Here is an 18,603-nt window from a genome sequence, read left to right as displayed (position 1 = left end):
TAGAGATCTTTCACGTCCTTTGTTAGGTAAATTCCCAAATATTTCATCTTCTTTGGCACTACTGTGAATGGAATAGAGACCTTGACTATTTTTTCAGCTTAACTATTGTTGGCATATATAAAGGCTACCAATTTATGAGTGTTGATTTTGTAACTTGAGATGCTGCTGTATTCCTTGATCACTTCTAAGGGTTTTGTAGTGGAATCCCTGGTGTTTTCCAGATATACAATCATATCATCTGCAAAGAGTGAAAGTTTAATCTCTTCTGACCTACATGGATACCCTCAATCTCCTTTTCTTCTCTAATTGTGATGGCTTAAACTTCCATTACAATGTTAAAGGTCAGTGGAGACAATGGGCAACCTTGCCTGGTTCCTGATCTGAGTGGAAATGATTTCAATTTAATTCCATTCAATACTATGTTGGCTGTGGGCTTGCTGTAGATGGCCTCTATCAGTTTAAGAAATGTCCCTTCTATACCAATTTTCTTAAGTGTTCTGATCCTGAAGGGATGCTGGATATTATCAAAAGCTTTTTCTCCATCAATTGAGAGAATCATATGGTCTTTGTTTTTTAATTTGTTTATGCACTGAATTATATTTATAGATTTACATATATCGAACCAGCCTTGAGACCCTGGGATAAAACCCACTTGGTTGTGGTGTATAATTTGTTTGATGTGTTGTTGGATTCTGTTTGTTAGGATTTTGTTGAATATTTTCGCATCAATATTCATTAGTGACATTGATTGATAATTTTGTTTTCTTGTTGGGTCTATTCCTTGTTTGGGGATCAAGGTGATGTTTGCTTCATAGAATGTGTTGGTTTACTATTCCTTTTTTTCCTATGTTTTGAAAAAGCTTAAGTAATATAGGTACTAGTTCTTCTTTAAAGGTTTGGTAGAATTCTAATATAAAGCCATCTGGTCCTGGGCTTTTCTTTTTAGCGAGATTTTATATAGTTGATGCTATTTCAGAACTTGATATAGGCCTGGTCAATGTTTCCACTTCATTCTGGCTAAGTCTTGGAAGGTGGCATGTTTCCAAGTATTGGTTGATTTCTGTCAGATTTTCATATTTCTGAGAATAAAGTTTCTTATAATATTCATTAAGGATTTTTTTAATTTCTGAGGGGTCTGTTGTTATTTCGTCTTTACCATTTCTGATTGATTAAATTAGATTCTTTTTTTCCTGCTTAGGTTAGCCAAAGGTTTATCTATTTTATTGACCTTTTCCAAAAACCAACTTTTTGATTTATTGATCTGTTGTATAATCCTTTTGTTTTCAATTTCATTTAATTCTGCTCTAATTTTGGTTATTTCTTTTCTTCTGCTGGGTTTGGGGTTGGAATGTTCTTCCTTTTCCAGTTGCTTGAGATGTCCCATTAAGTTGTTGACTTCCTCTCCTTCCATTGTCTTGAGGAAGGCTTGCAGTGCTATAAATTTCCCTCTCAGGACTGCCCAGAGGTTCTGATAATTCATGTCTTTATTATTGTTTTGTTCCAAAAATTTGGTAACTTCCTTCTTAGTCTTGTCTATGACCCAACTATCATTCAGCATAAGGTTATTTAGCTTCCATGTTTTTGTAGGAGTATGCAGATTCCTGTTGTTACTGAGTTCAACTTTTATTCCATGATTGTCCGAGAAGACCCCCTGTTCTTTCATATTGTCCTCTTCCCCCATCACTTGGAAAGTCAGGTGGGGCTGGAGTTGAGTACTTCCATTCCTCAAGGTTGGTTAGGCTCTGGTAAACCCCTAGTTGGTTAGTCTCAGGTAAAATAATTTTGCTTAAGGACAAAAAGTTGTCAAGAAATACAAAGAGCTCTGGGTATACATTTAAACAGTTATTTTTCCCTCCTACTGTCAGAGGAGCTTTTTCTCTGATCCTTACAGTGGGTACCTTGTAGGGCTCCTAGAGGTAAAACTCACAAAAGTGTGGACACCCTCCCATTCCATGGGATTGGGACCTCTTCTAGTTTCAGGCTAGTTCACATGGAGCCTCCCGCAATTTGTCAATTACAGTCTGAAGTGTTCCTGCTCATTCTGGCTCCATTCACCTGGCATCTGCTCCTGGGAAGATGTGATTCTGTACCTGCCTGTCTGTTTCTCTAGATAAGAGGGCAGCAGGTTGCCATATGACTTTGATTCTATGGCAGATCCAAGAAGAATTATTGACTTTTCAGTCTGTTCAGCTTTTTTCTTATTGTAAAAAAGGGCATGATAACTTCCATGCCCCAAATTTGTTACATACAGGATTGGAAACTTTTCCAGTACCAAGCGTCCCAGCATAGACCTGACCCAGAAATGTGGCTATAAAGAAGTGGCGCATGTTCTGTTTTGCCTCATTTCTCCATCTTTACTCCTCTGTCCTATACTCGTAATATTACTTTGAGGTCTTCTGGGTCAGTTCAGGGGTGGGATAAAAAGGCTGTTTTTGTCCTCTCTGTAGCAAATGCCCAAATGCTGGTGCTTTCTGTCATTATTATAATTTTGGAGATTCACCCCACATCCAGGAACTCTACTACTGCCATTCCCTGACACATAGCATGAATTCTCATGCAGCTCACAATTCCTAAGCAGCCCCTCTTCTACTGGCATACCTTACACAGACTCATTCTGCTAGCTGGCTAGTTTCTCCTTTCTTTCTAGTAGAGGTGATTCTCTTCTTTTTCAGAAACAGTTATACCTCTGTGTTATGGGTTGAATTGTGTCCCACACAAAAGATACATGAAGTTCTTCCTAATTCCTAGTACCTCAGTATGTGGACTTCTTTGGGTATAATCCGACTACAGAGGTAATCAAGTTACACTTACATCTATTAGGGCAGACATAATCCAACATGACTGGTGTTCTTATGGCAAAGAAGAATTAATATACAGTGACAACCACACAGAATGCCCTGGGGGCATAGAGGCAGAGATCTAGGTCAGACATCTGTAAGTGCAAGAGCATCAGAGATTGCCAGCAAACCACCAGAAGGCAGGCATGGAACAGATTCTCCCTCATATCCCTCAGAAAGAACAAGCCTTGCCACAACCTTGATCTGGACTTCCAGCCAACAGAACTATGAGAAAATAAATTTCTATTGTTTCAGCCACTGAGTTTGAGATAATTTGTTATGGCAGTCTGACCAGACCAGTACACCCAGCAATGTACCATCATGCCCACCAATTGTTGGGAAAAATTGGCAGCTCTTATCTCCTTACTATCTCATTAAAGAAACCCTCAGTTAGTCTCCTGTTTTTAAATATTTCTAGAGAAAAGAGGTAGCTACTTAGCTCTGCTATTGTCATTTATCAAACTCAAAGGTTATTGGCCAAGTTCTTCCTCATCCCTGCTAAAAAGTCTATCATTGCCCTCTTTCTCAACAGAGGCATGGAGTATCCAGGGATCAGAATCATGCAAGATCTCATAGACTTATAAAAGCAGTTTTGGATTTTGTTCTATTTGAGTAAGAATGCTATTAGAGATTTTGAACAGAGCCAGATGTGGCTGTATTCCAGTATTTGGAGGCTTGTGCTGTAATTCCAGTATTTGGGAGACTGAGACAGGAGGATTACTTGAGGCCAGCAGACTTCAACAGAGCAAGACCCCATTTCTACAAAAAATAATAATTAAAATAATAGCCAGGCATGGTGGTGCATTCCTGTAGCCCCAGCTACACAGGCAGCTAAGACAAGAAAATTGCTCTAGCCCAGGAATTTGAGGATACAGTGAGCTATGATCATGCCACTGCATTCCAACTTGGGCAAAAGGGTAAGACTATGTCTCTTAAGAAAAAAAGTGACAAGTTCTATTTGAATTTTTTAAAGAGATGGGGTCTGGCCCTGTTACTCAAGCTGCTGGAGTGCAGTGGTGCAATCAATCATAGCTTACTGCAGCCTTGAGCTCCTAGGCTTACGTTATCCTTCTGCCTCTGCCTGCACAACACCTGAGACAACAGGCATATGCCACTATGGCCACCTAATTTTCAACTTTTTTGTAGAGATGGAGTCTCATTATGTTGCCCAGGATGGTTTCAAACTTCTGGCCTCAAGTGATCCTCACACCTCAGCCTCCCAAAGTGCTGGGATCACAGGCATGAGCCACTGCACCCAGCTTGATTTGAATTTTGAAAAGATTTCTATAGCTTCCTGTTGGAAACTAGATTGTAGGGAGACATAAATAGAAGCATGTAGAACAATTAAAACTTGAATACAGAATCCAGTGTGGACTAGAATGGTAGTAGGGATGATGAGAATTGGTTAGATTCAAATTAGCTTTTCAAGAGAGAACCAACAGATTTTTCTGGGGAATTGGATGTGAAATGCAAGAAAAGAAAGAATCAGAGGACAACCTGAACAATTAGAGTGAATACTTTACTGGATGAACATGTATGCAAAAGGAATAGCTTTTGGAGATGGAAAATAAAGACTCTGTAATGCATATTAAATATTCTAGTAGACATATTGAATGAGAAGTTAAATATATGGAGAAATGAAATAAATTCAGAGTGGATGTGGATATTTGGAAACCATCAGCATTGTGATCCCTCATAAGAGACAGTGAAGGGAACAAGTGAGATCACCTTGGTAATGAGGTCAGACCGGAAGGGAAGACATCTAGGGCACATTAACATTTAGAGATCAGGAAGAATCCAGCAAAGCAAACTTAGATTTCACAAAAGTCAAATTAAAGAAAAGAATTCCAAGTTTAAAGGAGGAGGATGTGATCATGTCAAATGCTGCTGAATGGTAAGTGTGATGAAGAACATGAGTGGCACATGAAACTATCAGGATTATTTAAATTCCAAGATATCTGCACACAAAATTTTCTTTAGTTCTAACATTTAAACAGGATCAGAAATCTAACATTGGAACATGTATAAGAATAAAAGATCTAGAGACATGTATAATTCTGTACTTGGTAGACCATTTGGGGGATTTTCATGGTTAATTTTACTATTAGGATTTTTGTCATAAAGGATGAATTTAGGACCACACCTCTGTGAGGGATGCACAGCTATTTAAAATCTATCCTATTACTATTCAGTGGATAGAACAAAGAGCAGGGTCATAGAGGTTATTCTGCCTGTAATTCAAGTATTTCAGAGGCTGAGGCATGAGGATTGCTACAATTCCTTTTTGTTGTTTTGTCTTCCTGGAGATACCATGAAAGTTCATACCATTTTCTCTTCCCTTTCTATGAAGTAATGGTAAGAAAATTTAAAGGAGTTCCCTGAATAGAAAATGGAAAGGCTCTATGGGGTGAAATGGAAGGAGACTGGTATATCTGCACTGATTCAAACAAACCATCTTTTTCTGATGATTTAATTAGGCTCCCATTGACTTAATTATCATTTCCCTTTTCTTTTGCCTACAACCTCCCACTCAAATAAAAATCATACAGGAGAGCTTGCCAAATATTTTGTAGTACGTAATTTGCCCTTTCCCGAATAGAGTTCTGGGGCCTCTGGTCTCAGATTCTGGGAGATAATCCATGCCATGTCTGATAGAAACATCTTTGTTTAGAATAGACTGGCCATGTCCACTTGTCTTGGGATAGAGGCTCCCATTACAGAAAGACCAATCATGAGACTTACAATGAAGGCTTCGGGGTCCTGTGTATCCTTTGACCTGAAGAGACTGAGGCAATTAATAAATCAATTTTATCTCTGTAATTCTGATGTTAAGGCTCTGGTGAACTCCCCTAGTGTGATGCAGAGATGTTAGATGGGTAATGTGATCCTGACTCCACTGGGAGATGGTAACAAAAGCACCATGTTGGTGCCCTCCTGACTCTGACCTGTGTTCTTCACCCCTTTGATAAATGTTAATGTATACCCTTTCCTTGTAATAAACTGAACTGTGAGCATAAAAGCTTTCAGTGTCTTCTTTGAGAATGTCTATTAAATAGTCAGACCTGGGAGTGTTTGGGGAATGCCCTCCTCATACTTGCAATTGTTGTCTGAAAGGAGAGGAGCTTTGGTAACTATGCTGTTAAATCATGCACTTTGTCTAACTCTGGGTAAATATTTAAATCTACAAATTGAATTGTCCCTACAACAAATTAAAAGCTATTTTGCATTCTAAATTAAAACTCTCAAAGTATGTTTTGAACACTGATATTTTATCTTTTCTCATTAAAAAAAAATCCAGGTACATAAATGAATAGTAGAATGATAGAGAGTTGTTTCAAGGAAGAATCATTCTGTTGGCGAAACCATTAGAAATAGTTTGATTCTTTGTTCTTACTTTATTGGGCTTATTGTGCTATACTTCTACATATTGTCCTAGTCTATCTTCTGCTGCTATAAGAGAATACTACAGACCATTAATCTAAATAGCAAAGAGATTTATTTATTCCCCCCTGGAGGCTGGGAAGCCCAAGATCTAGGTGCAGTATCTGGTGAGGATCATCCCCTGGTGGAAGGCATCACATGGGGAGACAGGGTGAGAAAGGGTGGCAAGAGTCCACAGGACAGAGAGAAAATAAGGGAAGGTCAAACTTAGCTTTTCAGGAGCAAATTTCTGTGATAACTAAAATACTCGCACAATAACAGCATTAACATCTTTAGGAGAGTAGAGCCCTCAGGGCCTAATTACCTCTTTATGGCCCCACATCTTAACACTGTAATAATGACAATAAAGTTTCCCACTCGAAAGCTTTAGGGGTACACATTCAAACCACAGCACCATCCTGGGCGGCGCCTGTAGTTCAATGGGTAGGGTGCCAGCCCCACATACCGAGGGTGGCAGGTTCGAACCCGTCCCCAGCCAAACTGCAACAAAAAAAAGGCGGGTGTTGTGGCAGGTGCCTGTAGTCCCAGCTACTCGGGAGGGTTAGGCAAGAGAATCACCTAAGCCCAGGAGTTGGAGGTTGCCATGAGCTGTGACGTTACATCACTCTACGGCACTCTACCAAGGATGATAAAGTGAGACTCTGTCTCTAAAAAAAAAAAAAAACAAACCACAGCACATTCTTGCTTGAGTTTGGGAAAGGACAAGAATGTTACCTGATTCTCTAAATTTAATTCAAAATCCAGGCCTCATCCCTATAGAGTTGGTTAGTGTGGACAGAGCTTTGCTTTTAGCATCTAACCAAAAATGTTTTTCATAATAAATTTGTCTGAGCTGCCAAAATGTTGGAGCCAAGTTCTAGTCATGGTGAGTGGGTTTAAATTTTATTTTTAACTTTAATAAACATACAGTCTTGATCATACGTTTGTGGGTGTGTATCTAGTGTGCTGAGATCATTTGATGTGAAGATTAGGGGTAGACTGATAAAAAGATCCCCAAAAAGGTGATATGGAATAGGAAGGGGAAATGCCAAATATGGTAAATAAAGTATAGGGACATTTTTAAAATCATCTTAGTGATCAAACATGGATCAGTTGTTATCTAGGAGGTAACAAATTCTCTTCCTTTTTTTTTTTAAATCTCGGTAAGATTTTAAGATGCAAGAGAAGAGAGGTGGGAAGAGAAACTGGAGCTTCTAGCTTCCCAGGAGATATATAAATTAAAAGCATAAGTGAACAAACTAGCTTGTGCAGCTTGGATGACTGTGGTTGAAATGAGGGAGAACATTTGCACTATATATGTAATCATCATTGGAATGGTTTCTCTTAAACCACAAAAGGGCTGCTGAAATTAAAACAAACACCTAAACCCACATACAATTGTCACTGTTTTTCCTCCTTTCTTTATAGAAGACATTTTTTTGTGGCCAGCTAAGTTTACCATTTAGGGACAGTGAGGGGGAAAAAGGGGGTCATCTGGTCTCATCACATAATCTCCTCATTCTTGATTCTGACATTTTAGGCAGGACTGGACTTGAAAGGATAATTACCCATTGGTTGTTGTTATACAGTGTATTAGCTTATTTTGCTGGATAACACATCATTCCAAAATTTACTGACTTAAAGGAACAACAATCATTTTCATTATCTCACATTTCTTCTGTGGGTCAAGAATTCAGAACAGGACACAGTGGGGATGGCTTGTCTTTGCTTTATAAAATTTGGGACCCCAGGTAAAAGACTTGGGGATTGTAATAATTCTAAGGTTCATTCATTCCTATGTGGGTCTTGCTGGAATTGTCTGAAAAGACTCATATGTTTGTTTAAAAGTAAACTATTTACTACTGAACAAAGTATATCCCCCTAATTCTTGAGTGGGGCTCTATCCTGTAAACACTGAAAGATAATGTCACTCTTTTGACCAATTTCCATGTTTTGTATCAACATTGGTACATTCTATTAACTAAAACTTTGTACTTTTTATTCAGATTTCCCACTTATGTTCTTTTTCTGTTCCAGGATCCCACATTAAAGTTAGTCTTTTTAGGCTTATCTCGGCTGACAGTTTCTCAGACTTCTCTTGTTTTTTATGACCTTGGTTGTTTCAAGGAGTGCCAATCAGATATTTTGTCTGATGTTTTTTCTCATGGATAAAATGGTATTATCAATTTTGGGGAGGCTTATCTTTCTAATAAACTTTATCACTATCGCCAGATTCTACAAAAATAAAAATGTTTCCTTTCACTCTTCTGTTTAACAGTCTTTCAGTGGTCTTAACTGCAGCACAACATGTGAATTAAGCAGCATGGCATACAAAGCTTTTCAAAATAGGACTGCTGTTTTTCTCTTCAGGTTAAAGTCCCACCCTAAAAATCATATGAGTTCTAGCCAGAAGTAAAGCCCTAAAAGTCTTGCCATGCCCTGGCTCCATCCAGGCATTCATTTCTGCATAACTCCAGGGGATTCTCCCACCACTCACCTCTTGTCCCATACATTTTTCTAAGTTTCTCTAATTTAGTATTTACCACTGTGTTCATTTATTCAACAAGTATTTATTGTCCACTTTGTGAAAAGGCACTGCTGTATGGCTGAAAAATGTGAAAAACACAAGACAAAGTCACTGGCCTCATGGAGTTTACATTTTAGTGGGCAAGGTACACTTGCAAATAAATTGATAACACAATTGTTTGTGAAGGAAACAAGTAAGGAGCTGAAATTAAGAAATACAAGTCATATGGTAGTGAAGTATACTTTAGTCTGGGATCTCTTCCCTGAAGAATATAAACTGTTGGTAGTTGCTTGCCAACTACCAACACTTTCTTCCCCTAAGCTACCCGACGGGAGAGGTGTTCTAACTCAGGAACCTGTGTCCCCAGCACCCAGGTCAGCCTTATTCATTAAATTAACGGTTGTGGAATAAATGCATTGTGAGCACATGTAAAAATTAAAAATTAGTTGCCTCCACTGCTCATCCTGGATCCACCCTTAAGACCTTTCAAATTCATTTCTGGAAAAACAGAACATTAAACTCACAAGATTCCCATTGGAGTCAAGCATAGTTAACAAGAAAACGTTCACCTGTCATGAGGATGCAGTATTAATTTCCTATCTTACATGTCATAATTAAGAGATAAATTTAATCTTCCAAATCTAGATACCCCTGATTTACTGGAGTTGAATGGGTCGGATAAACCATGGGGGGTGAGGAACTGACGGTGACATCCCTAGAATGGTTTTTAAAATATTCGCTCGGAGAACGACGCCTCAGGGTAGTCTCATCCTCTTAGGCTCCCTAAGCAGCCTGGAGGAGGAAGGGCGAGCGGCGCCCGCCCGCGGAGACCACCACCGCCCTCAGCGCGCGGGTGCGCTCCCAGCCCACCCAGCGCGGCAGGGACAGGCCCCGCCCATTTCCGGGTTGTCGCCGCTGCGCCGTCGCATGCGTAGTGACGTTTCAGTCGGCTGCAGACCCCGGAAGTGCAACTCGAACTTGGTCGGGGCGCGGATCCCGAGAGGGAAAGTCATAACAACCGCACGAGGGAGTTCGGCTGGCGAGCTGGAAGGCCACGCCTCCTCCCGCCTACCCCCTCAGCCCTGCGGCTGGGGGCAGAGCTCAGGTAAGACCTGCGTTTGCGGGGAGCTGAGTTCCGGGGGCAGGCCTGGGTCGAAATCCGAGGAGGGGGCTGGCCTGGGTCGGTCTCTGGCGGGGGGCGGGGGGTGTCTTTGCCTGTCAGAACCGCTCCCAGCGGACACCTCCGATGCGCGTCGGGACCCTGCTGATGGGTAGGTTACCTTTTTCACTCCTGAGGCGGGAGCGACACGTGTGTTCCCTGCGTGACTCTTCTTATGTCTGGGTGTACAGGGGTCTGGTTGTTTCCTAGAGACCTAGAGTAATGGGCCCTCCTCCGCTTTGTTGGGACCGCACATATTGAGGTTTACTGGTTAAAGATTATCTTCTACAAAAAGTGTTATCAACTGCCAGCGCTTTACCAGAAGGCATACACTGAAGATTAAAGTGCAGTTATAAAATGCTCTGAAAACTTGTAAAATACATGAGCTTCCCTTTGTGGGACGTTTTTCTGGGATGTAATATGAATTCTGAGTTGAATACTTTTGACTTTGAAAATGGAGTTAAGTAGCAGTCTTTTCTTTCATTCATCCAGGTATTCAACGTGTTTTTCTACTGCGCCAGGGTGTGTATTATCTGTTGGGCCAAATAACTGGTTACTTAGTTTCTGCTAAACCATTTAATGACGTTTAATGTCTTTGCATTTGTCCATTTCTCGCAAAATCTGAAAAAAATTGTAAACGGAAAATTCTGTGGTTTTTGTCTGCAAGTTCCTATCAAAATAGGTGCAATGTGCTGTTTGACATGCAGTACACAACATTTTTTTTTTTTTGGCCTTAAAGCACTGTCAGGCATATCGGTTATCCCACACTGTGAGGAATAGACTATATTCTTTTAGTGTTTTTAGAAACTGAGTCAGAGAGCATTTTTTGACTTGTTAGTTAAGGTCTCAGTGATAGTATGAGGCTTCTTTCAGATTTTTAAACTTGATGTTCTATTTGACCAGTGAAGCCTACATGGAAGGGTTAGGGATGCTCTGGATGGCTATGAGGCTGTGGCTGTTGCAGACGGCATAATACACATAGTACCAAGGCCAAGAGGGAAATACGACCTCTAAAGGCATGAGCATCCGTCTGTTCATTCATTTAGCAAATATTTAAGGAGCTGCCTTCAGTGAGCCAGGTTGTGTTCCAGGTGCTGGGAAGATAGTAGTGAACAAAACAGAAAGTCTTTGCTCCTGGAGTTTTCATTTTAGGAAAAGGATAATTAACAAGTAAATATACAAGAAGTAGTGATAAGAACTGTGAAGAAAAGTAAAGTGACTTCAGGGAGAGGGAATAACAGAGCATGCCATTTTAGATAGAGTGGTCAAACTCAGCCTCTTTGGCAAGGGGTTGTGTGAGTGGAGAACTGAATGAAGTGATGGAGTGAGCTCTGCAGTGAAGTGAGGCAGGAGCATGTTTGGTGTATCTTGGAATAGCAAGGATGTAGGCATGGAGGTATTCAGGTTTTAAAATCTTGAGCGTGCATATTTTTTCAGTGATTTGGTATGTGCATAAGAGAATTTATTTTTTGACAGGCTATTTTTCCTCAGCTTTCCCAGACAGACCTGTATGAGGAGAATCTGGTATCTACAGATAGGTAGAGATGCTTCCATGCTCTTTGTTCAGCTGTAACAAAATTAATCACTATTTACACGGTCGTATCTAATTTGTGCTGCCTTTGCTTTTGGAGTCAGATTGGGTTTGCACAGTAGTCATCAATAACTAAGTAGCAAGTACTTCTCTGCCTGTCAACTTTACTTTTTACTCGCTTTTTTTTGGTAATAAAATATACATAACATAAAGCTTACTACACAAACCGTTGTTAAGTGTACAATGTAGTGCCATTAAGCTCATTCACATTGTTGTGCAACCATCACTACTATTCATCTCCAGAATTTTTCATCCTCCCCTAACTGAAACCTTGTACTATTAAATACTAACTCCACTACTCTGAGCCCCTGGCAATTACCAATTCTACTTTCTGTCTCTATGAATTTGACTACTACTCTAAGGTATCTCATATAAATGTATTCATGCAATATTTGTCCTTTTGTGACTGGCTTATTATTGCACTTAGTGTAATGCCTTTAAGATTAAATCATGTGTCAAATGTCTTTGTTCTTTCTTTTCAAGGCTAAATATAATCTGTTATAGGCATATGTTGCATTTTGTTTATCCACTTACTCATATTGGCTATTGTGGATATGCCACTGTGGACATGAATGTGCTGTTTAAGTCCTAGCTTTCATTTCTTTTGGGTAGCTACCCGGAAGAGAAATTGCATGATCATATGGTAATTCTATATTTAGTTTTTTGAGACACTGCCATACTCTTTTCCATAGTAGCTACCTCATTTTACATTCCCACCAGCATTGCATAGGGGGCCCAGTTTCTCCACATCCTTACCAAACACTTTTTAAAAAAATAGTAGCCATTCTAATAGGTTTAAAGTAGGTTCTTGTGATTTTGATTGATGTTTTCCTAATGCTTGGTGATGTTAATTATTTTTTCATGTGGTATATGGACATTGGTATGTCTTTAGTATTCTGTTCACTTATTTTAAGATCTAATTTTAATAATTTTTTTTGAGATTGATTTGGTAGTTTTTTTAAGGGTTAAGGCAGTCACCATGTCATGTCTTTTGTTGCATTTTTAAATCTTTAATACCATAATTGTACAGACCCTCAACTGTCTATAGCCTGAGTATCGGCAGTAGATCCAAACTTAGAATAAAAGTAACCATAAAGCATCTTTTGTCACAATAAATGAACTTTTGGTATCAAATTGTGCTGAAAACAGTTCAGAAGAGCCAAAGTTTATTCTGACCTGCTTTGATTTTCTTTTTCTTTTTTAAGTGAAAGGCAAGGAGTGCAGTGATTGTTGACTGCACCTGTGTAATAGATCTCTTTTGTTTGGTAGTTGAGAAAAGCAAGAAACAGAAGGGCCAAAAATGCTGAAGAAATAGAGAATAAATGTGTTGGATAGTGTTACATCAGTATAGCAGTTGGATGTGGCTAGATGGAGAGTGGCAAGGGAGATAGGTGATAGTGGTGGATGGTGAGCACAGTGATGACTGCAGAGGGAAAAGGACCCAGCAACAAAGTAGCAGAAAGTAAGACAGCTCTACAGATTGGAATGGGATGGAAGACAGGGTGAGAGAGTGTGATCACCAGCTACATCTCATTATGTCATTGTGAAGTGAGATACTTGGCCCTTGAGTAATTCAGTAAGACCTACTGTATGCAAGTCCACACGGGTCAGGACTGAGCCCTCAGTGTTTGGGAGGTGTGCACTGTGTACAGTCCTGCAGGAGTCAGCCAACTTGTTCAGACCATATATGGCATCACTTTTATTCATAGAGTAATGAGGTTTAATTGAGTGTGCAATTTAACAATATCCAGCATTGTTAAAAAGTTTTTAATGTAATCTGTCTAAGAAGGAAAGCAGTTTCATTTTTACTCCAGAGTGTCCAATTGTCCCTTAGTTCAAAGTAACACTTTTGTGTGTGTGTGTGTGTGTGCATATTTTGGACATTATTATCCATTTGTTAGATACTCATGAGGTACTACATTTAGCTGTTTTGGTTAAAAAGCTCATTTGTGTTGATTGCTTTAGTTGAAGTAATGAATGAAAAATTGTATCAGGATTTTACTTATCACTCTTTGGCAAATTAAAATGGATTTATTTACTACAGATGAAGTGGCAGGCAACCGACTTGCTCGAGGTTTCACAGCTACATTATGGAGAAGCTCAAGGGTCCTTTCTCTAGTATTGTCTCCATTTTGGGGAAACAATTCGATTTGTCATTTATATAATTGAAATAATTTTTGCTTCAGAGGAAATAATCGCTGTGAAGACAGATCACCAAAGTATAGCAGTTTTTGTATATTTCTATTTCTTAGTAGCAGATTGTATATTTATTTTAAGAATAGTCTTAGATTGATGATAATATACTTAGGCTTGCTTTGCTCAGAAGTTGGAGAAGTGCTAATAAGACTCAGATTGTAGATTTGGGCCCTTGACTGGCTCTTAACAGGGAAATTTACAACCAGTACCCAACAGTTTAACTACTGATTACTGTGGAATATAGCTAGTATTCCTATTCCCTGCCAATCATATTGCCGTCACATGTAATCAGATACAAGAAAGCAGCAGCAAAGATGCTACTAGGCTCAACAGACACACTACTTCTCTTTAAAAAGAACATGAAACAAGCTAGAATTGTGATCAAAGGTGAGGTGATTTATAAATGTGAAAAGATTGATTAGTTGATAGGTGAGACATTCTCTTGATTCGAATTACCTCATTCTTCTTGGTATCATCATTTTTGCTGATACTATGGAAATGACTCCGGTATTGAGTAGTTTAGAATTTCATCAGTCACCTTAATTCATTTGGTTTAATACCCTCTGCTGTAATTGGGGTATTTATCTTTATCTAAATGATCACATTCAGGAATTGGTGAGGGGGTAGGAAGAATCAGATCAGGCAGATTGAGGGAATTCAGATAAAAATGGAAGGAGATTAGCTGGGATTAGCTGAACAGGGATAAAACTGGTCTCAGATGAGGAGAGAGGCAGAGAAGAGAACAGGGAAAGGCCTAATATGGAGATGAACTGAAATATGAGAGAAGGAAGACATGACAAGAGTTAGACAGGATCTCAGTTATTTCAATCAGTGAAAGATGGATACCTACTTATAAAGCAGTCTGGACTCCACACTTGAGGATCTTATATCTGGTTGATGTATCTGCTATGAAGTCAAGACTTTAGCAAAATGTTTTATAGTATGATAGAAGTATTTATGTATGTATACTGGCAAGAAGGTGGAGAAAGTGGAACCCGTGTACACTGTTGATGGGTATGTCAATTAGTGCAGCCACCATAGAGAATGGTATGGAGGTTCCTCAAAAACTGAAAGTAAAACTGTTAGGACCTAAATCGCCACTGAGAGACCACCATACACACATGTAAAAATAAAGAAGTGCTTTTTATTTAAAATGCAAGCATATGCCTGGGTCACTCCACCCTACAGTGTAGGAGGGGTGACCCCGAAGTGAAGCGAGTGGAGGTTTTTAAAGCGTATAGAGGAATTCCATTGGGTGTTTTGTTGGGAGGGGTTGCTATTGGCTGAGCTGTTACAGTTAGGGACTTTCTAGAGGGGAGTTGCTTGTCTGTTTCTGATAGACTGGCTCCCTCTGAGCTGTTTACCTTGCCCAGAAGTGCAGAGTGGGGAAGCCAGTCTCCTTCAGACTGGCTTCCTAGGAGGGGACTTCTGGCTTCTGGCTTCTGAAGGGGACTGGCTGCCCAGAAGTGCAGAGGAGGGAGCCAGTCTCCTTCTGATGGACTGGTTCCACCTGGGCAATCTTGCCCAGGAGGGGAGTGGGGAGTTAGTTCCAAGATGGAGTTACATTAGCCTTTTCATTCCCAAATGGAGTTACATTAACCGCTTCAAAACTACCATATTACTCAGCAATCCCATTGCTAGGTAATTATCCAAATGAGGGGAAATCAGTATATTGAAAAGATACCGTCACTCCCATATTTATTACAGCACTATTCACAAGGGCCAAATTTGGCATCAACCTCAGTGTCCACCAGAGGATGAGTGGGTGAAGAAATGCATAGTCACAATAGAATATCATATAGCTACAAAAAGAATGAAAGCAATAGCATGGATGGAACTGGAAAACATTATGTGAAGTGAAATAAGCCAAGCACAGAAAGATAAAACTTGTGTGTTCTCACTCATGTGTAGGATCTAAATATTTAAAACAGGAGATAGAGAGTAGAATGATGGTTACTAGAGGCTGGGAAGGGTAGTGGAGAGAGGAAGATAAAATGGGTACAAAAATATAAATAGAACGATTTGATAGCACAACAAAGTGATTATAATCAACAATACCTTAGGGCAGTATTTTTCATCTCATGGCACACTTAAAGCTATGGTCAAACTTCTGCGGCACACTTAAATTATCTTGATCAAAAAAAAAGAGAGAGAGAAAAATATATTTACTGTGCTTTGAATCTTCTTTCAAAAATAATTTAATTAATGATCTTCAAAGATTTTCAAGGCATGCCTAAGATACTCTCATGGAACACCAGTTGAAAATCACTGATCTAGGGCTTCTAGCCTCAAGAGCTGTGAGAATGTGAATTACCCTTGTTTGAGCAACTCAGTCTATGGTGTACTGTCATGGCAGCCAGAGCAGACTGGACGCATTCTGGAAACATGAATTGGGGCACTGCTCTAACAAGTATCTAAAATATGCAAAAATGGCTTTGGAACTGGCAAATGGTTGGAAGCTGGAGGAGTTTTAAAGTCTAGGCTAGAAAAACTGTAGGTTGCCATGAAGGGACCACTGACAAAATGTGAGCACTGACAAAATGTGGGCATTAAAGGTGGCTCTGAAAGAAAAGGAAACAAGGGAAACAGGAAACCTGGAAAGAAAGCTTCTCTATCTTAGATAGCACATGTGTACTCATGAACAGAGTGTTGGTAGGAACACCAGTCTTAAATGGAGATATTTCAGGCACAAGGATATATACATAGCGGATAAAGACCTAAGATCAGAGGGAGATATTACCATACTTAAAAGTTTTATTTTTTATAATGCCAACTAGTTTGAAAAGGTGTCATTTCTTGCACTAATATAAGAGAATCATGGTTTGACCGCTGCAATAGTGGGAGTAATCATGGAAGCTTGATTTTGGAAAATACTTTTTGACTGGATCATTTTCTGAGGAATTATTATTCTTTCGGATAACAGGAGTCTTATTTTTGTTATTGGTGTGTCTGTTTTTGTTCTAGATGTTGCTAAGCTATGTAGAATACTGGACAGTTGTACTTTCTATAATACTTTATAGAACAGATTTTGCAAGTTGGGAGCCCCTAGGCTAAGTGGGCTTTACAATCTTAAATTTAAAAAAATTAGTTTCCAGCTCATTTAAGTAAAAATCCTGGTGTTTTTTTTTTTTCCTGAAAAAATACGTTCTAGTCATGCTGTGTTTTCTTTCTGTAACAGTGGGGCGGGTAGCAACACCTGGAGATGAGCCCCGTGTTTCCCAGTTTGCTGTGGTCTCCTCTGTCCATTCAGAGTGAGGCCATGAATTCGGGCCTCTCTACCCATTTTATTGTTAACTTTCGGATGCCTGTATTCAAAGTTTTGACACAAACTTTAGCATGGACGCTTTTATTTCTTTGCCTTTTTGTGGCTATGCGATCCCTTTTCTTTGTTACTCTGTTTATCTGTGAAGGCTGGAGTCTGATGTTCAGTGCACACCTCCTATCTGAATAGCACCTTATGCTGTAAGTTTAATCCTTTCCCTCACTTCCCTTAAGCTGCTGTCCATGTAGCAGTGGGGTCTTGTAGGATGGGTTCTGGCCTGAGCTTTTAGTAGGATGGCTCTAAGTTTGCTTCTAGAACCCAAGAAAGTTGGTTTTATTGGAGGCCTTTTGGGGCTTTTCCCTGCAGTGTCAAAGCATATTTGATCTGACTAGGGTCTTTTCCTACTGTTTTCCTAGGTGGCCCATGTGTGAAATCAGTTTGGCTAATGTATTTGACAAGTGGTTGTGATTAGAATATTTTGTTATGCATAACACTTCATTATTTTGAAACAGTGAGTTGCTGTGACAGTGAAGATTTATCTGCATTATGACTACTACAAGGACTGGCGAAAAAACTAGAAATTTCAGTTTCATCATTGAAAACAAATTATTTAAAACAACATTATTTATTTTGGATATTTTTTCTCAACAAGAAACGTGTATAATTATTTTTATCAAAACAAGCATATGTGTTTATGTTTTTAACTGTTCAATTAAAAATATGTTTTTTTCTCTACTCTGATACACTTTCTCTCTTGAAATGAAGGAGGGACTTTCAGGTACAGGATGTTCCTGGATACTGAATATGCTGACTTATGTTCTTAGTAAGTACTATGAGGCACCACCTTTAATGTTTTTTAGTTTTAACAGAAGATTTTGGAGGTGTGTGCTCAGCTTCATTTTGGATCATGTTTTCTTGGTAATGCCCCTTGATTTTGATCTTTGCTCAGTTTAGCATCATCTGCCTTCCATTTTTTTAAAAATAGGCTTTTAAAAAAGTACTTTTAGGTTCATAGCAAAATAGAGCAGAAAGTACTCATACTGCTGTCCCTACACATGAACCTACATTGACAACATCATTATCATGCGAAGTTCACGTTAGTGTACTCTTGTGGTGTTGTCCATCCTAACGGTTTGATACATCATTATCATACAAAGTACACAGTTCACGTTAGTGTACTCTTGTGGTGGTGTCCATCCTAATGGTTTGATACATCATTATCTTGTAAAGTACACAGTTCACGTTAGTGTACTTTTGTGGTGTTATCCATCCTAATGGTTTGATACATCATTATCATGCAAAGTACACAGTTCACATTAGTGCACTTTCATGGTGTTATCCATCCTAATGGTTTGATACATCATTATCATACTAAGTGCGCAGTTCACGTTAGTGTACTCTTGTGGTGGTGTCCATCCTAATGGTTTGATACATCATTATCTTGCAAAGTGTATAGTTCACGTTAGTGTACTTTTGTGGTGTTATCCATCCTAATGGTTTGATACATTATCATACAAAGTGCACAGTTCACGTTAGTGTACTCTCGAGGTGTTGTCCATCCTGATGGTTTGATACATTATTATCATGCAAAGTACACAGTTCACGTTAGTG

General features: G+C 39.3%; 1 protein-coding gene across 1 annotated transcript in view; it reads left to right on the top strand.

Moving 5' to 3' along the window:
• The first annotated feature begins 9,728 nt into the window (after positions 1-9,728).
• Positions 9,729-18,603, top strand: part of FAM172A (family with sequence similarity 172 member A) — a 502,406-nt gene continuing 493,531 nt past the window's right edge. Inside the window, exon 1 of the mRNA XM_003785978.3 lies at positions 9,729-9,889. The gene's annotated coding sequence lies outside the window, so the exon portion shown is untranslated. The remainder of the gene's footprint in view (positions 9,890-18,603) is intronic.

Source organism: Otolemur garnettii, unplaced genomic scaffold (assembly GCF_000181295.1).
Source record: "Otolemur garnettii isolate 467f Iridium unplaced genomic scaffold, OtoGar3 scaffold00017, whole genome shotgun sequence".
Taxonomy (NCBI): Eukaryota; Metazoa; Chordata; class Mammalia; order Primates; family Galagidae; genus Otolemur; species Otolemur garnettii.
Note: the sequence above shows the minus strand (reverse complement) of the source record. Positions and strands in the feature narration are given on the sequence as shown.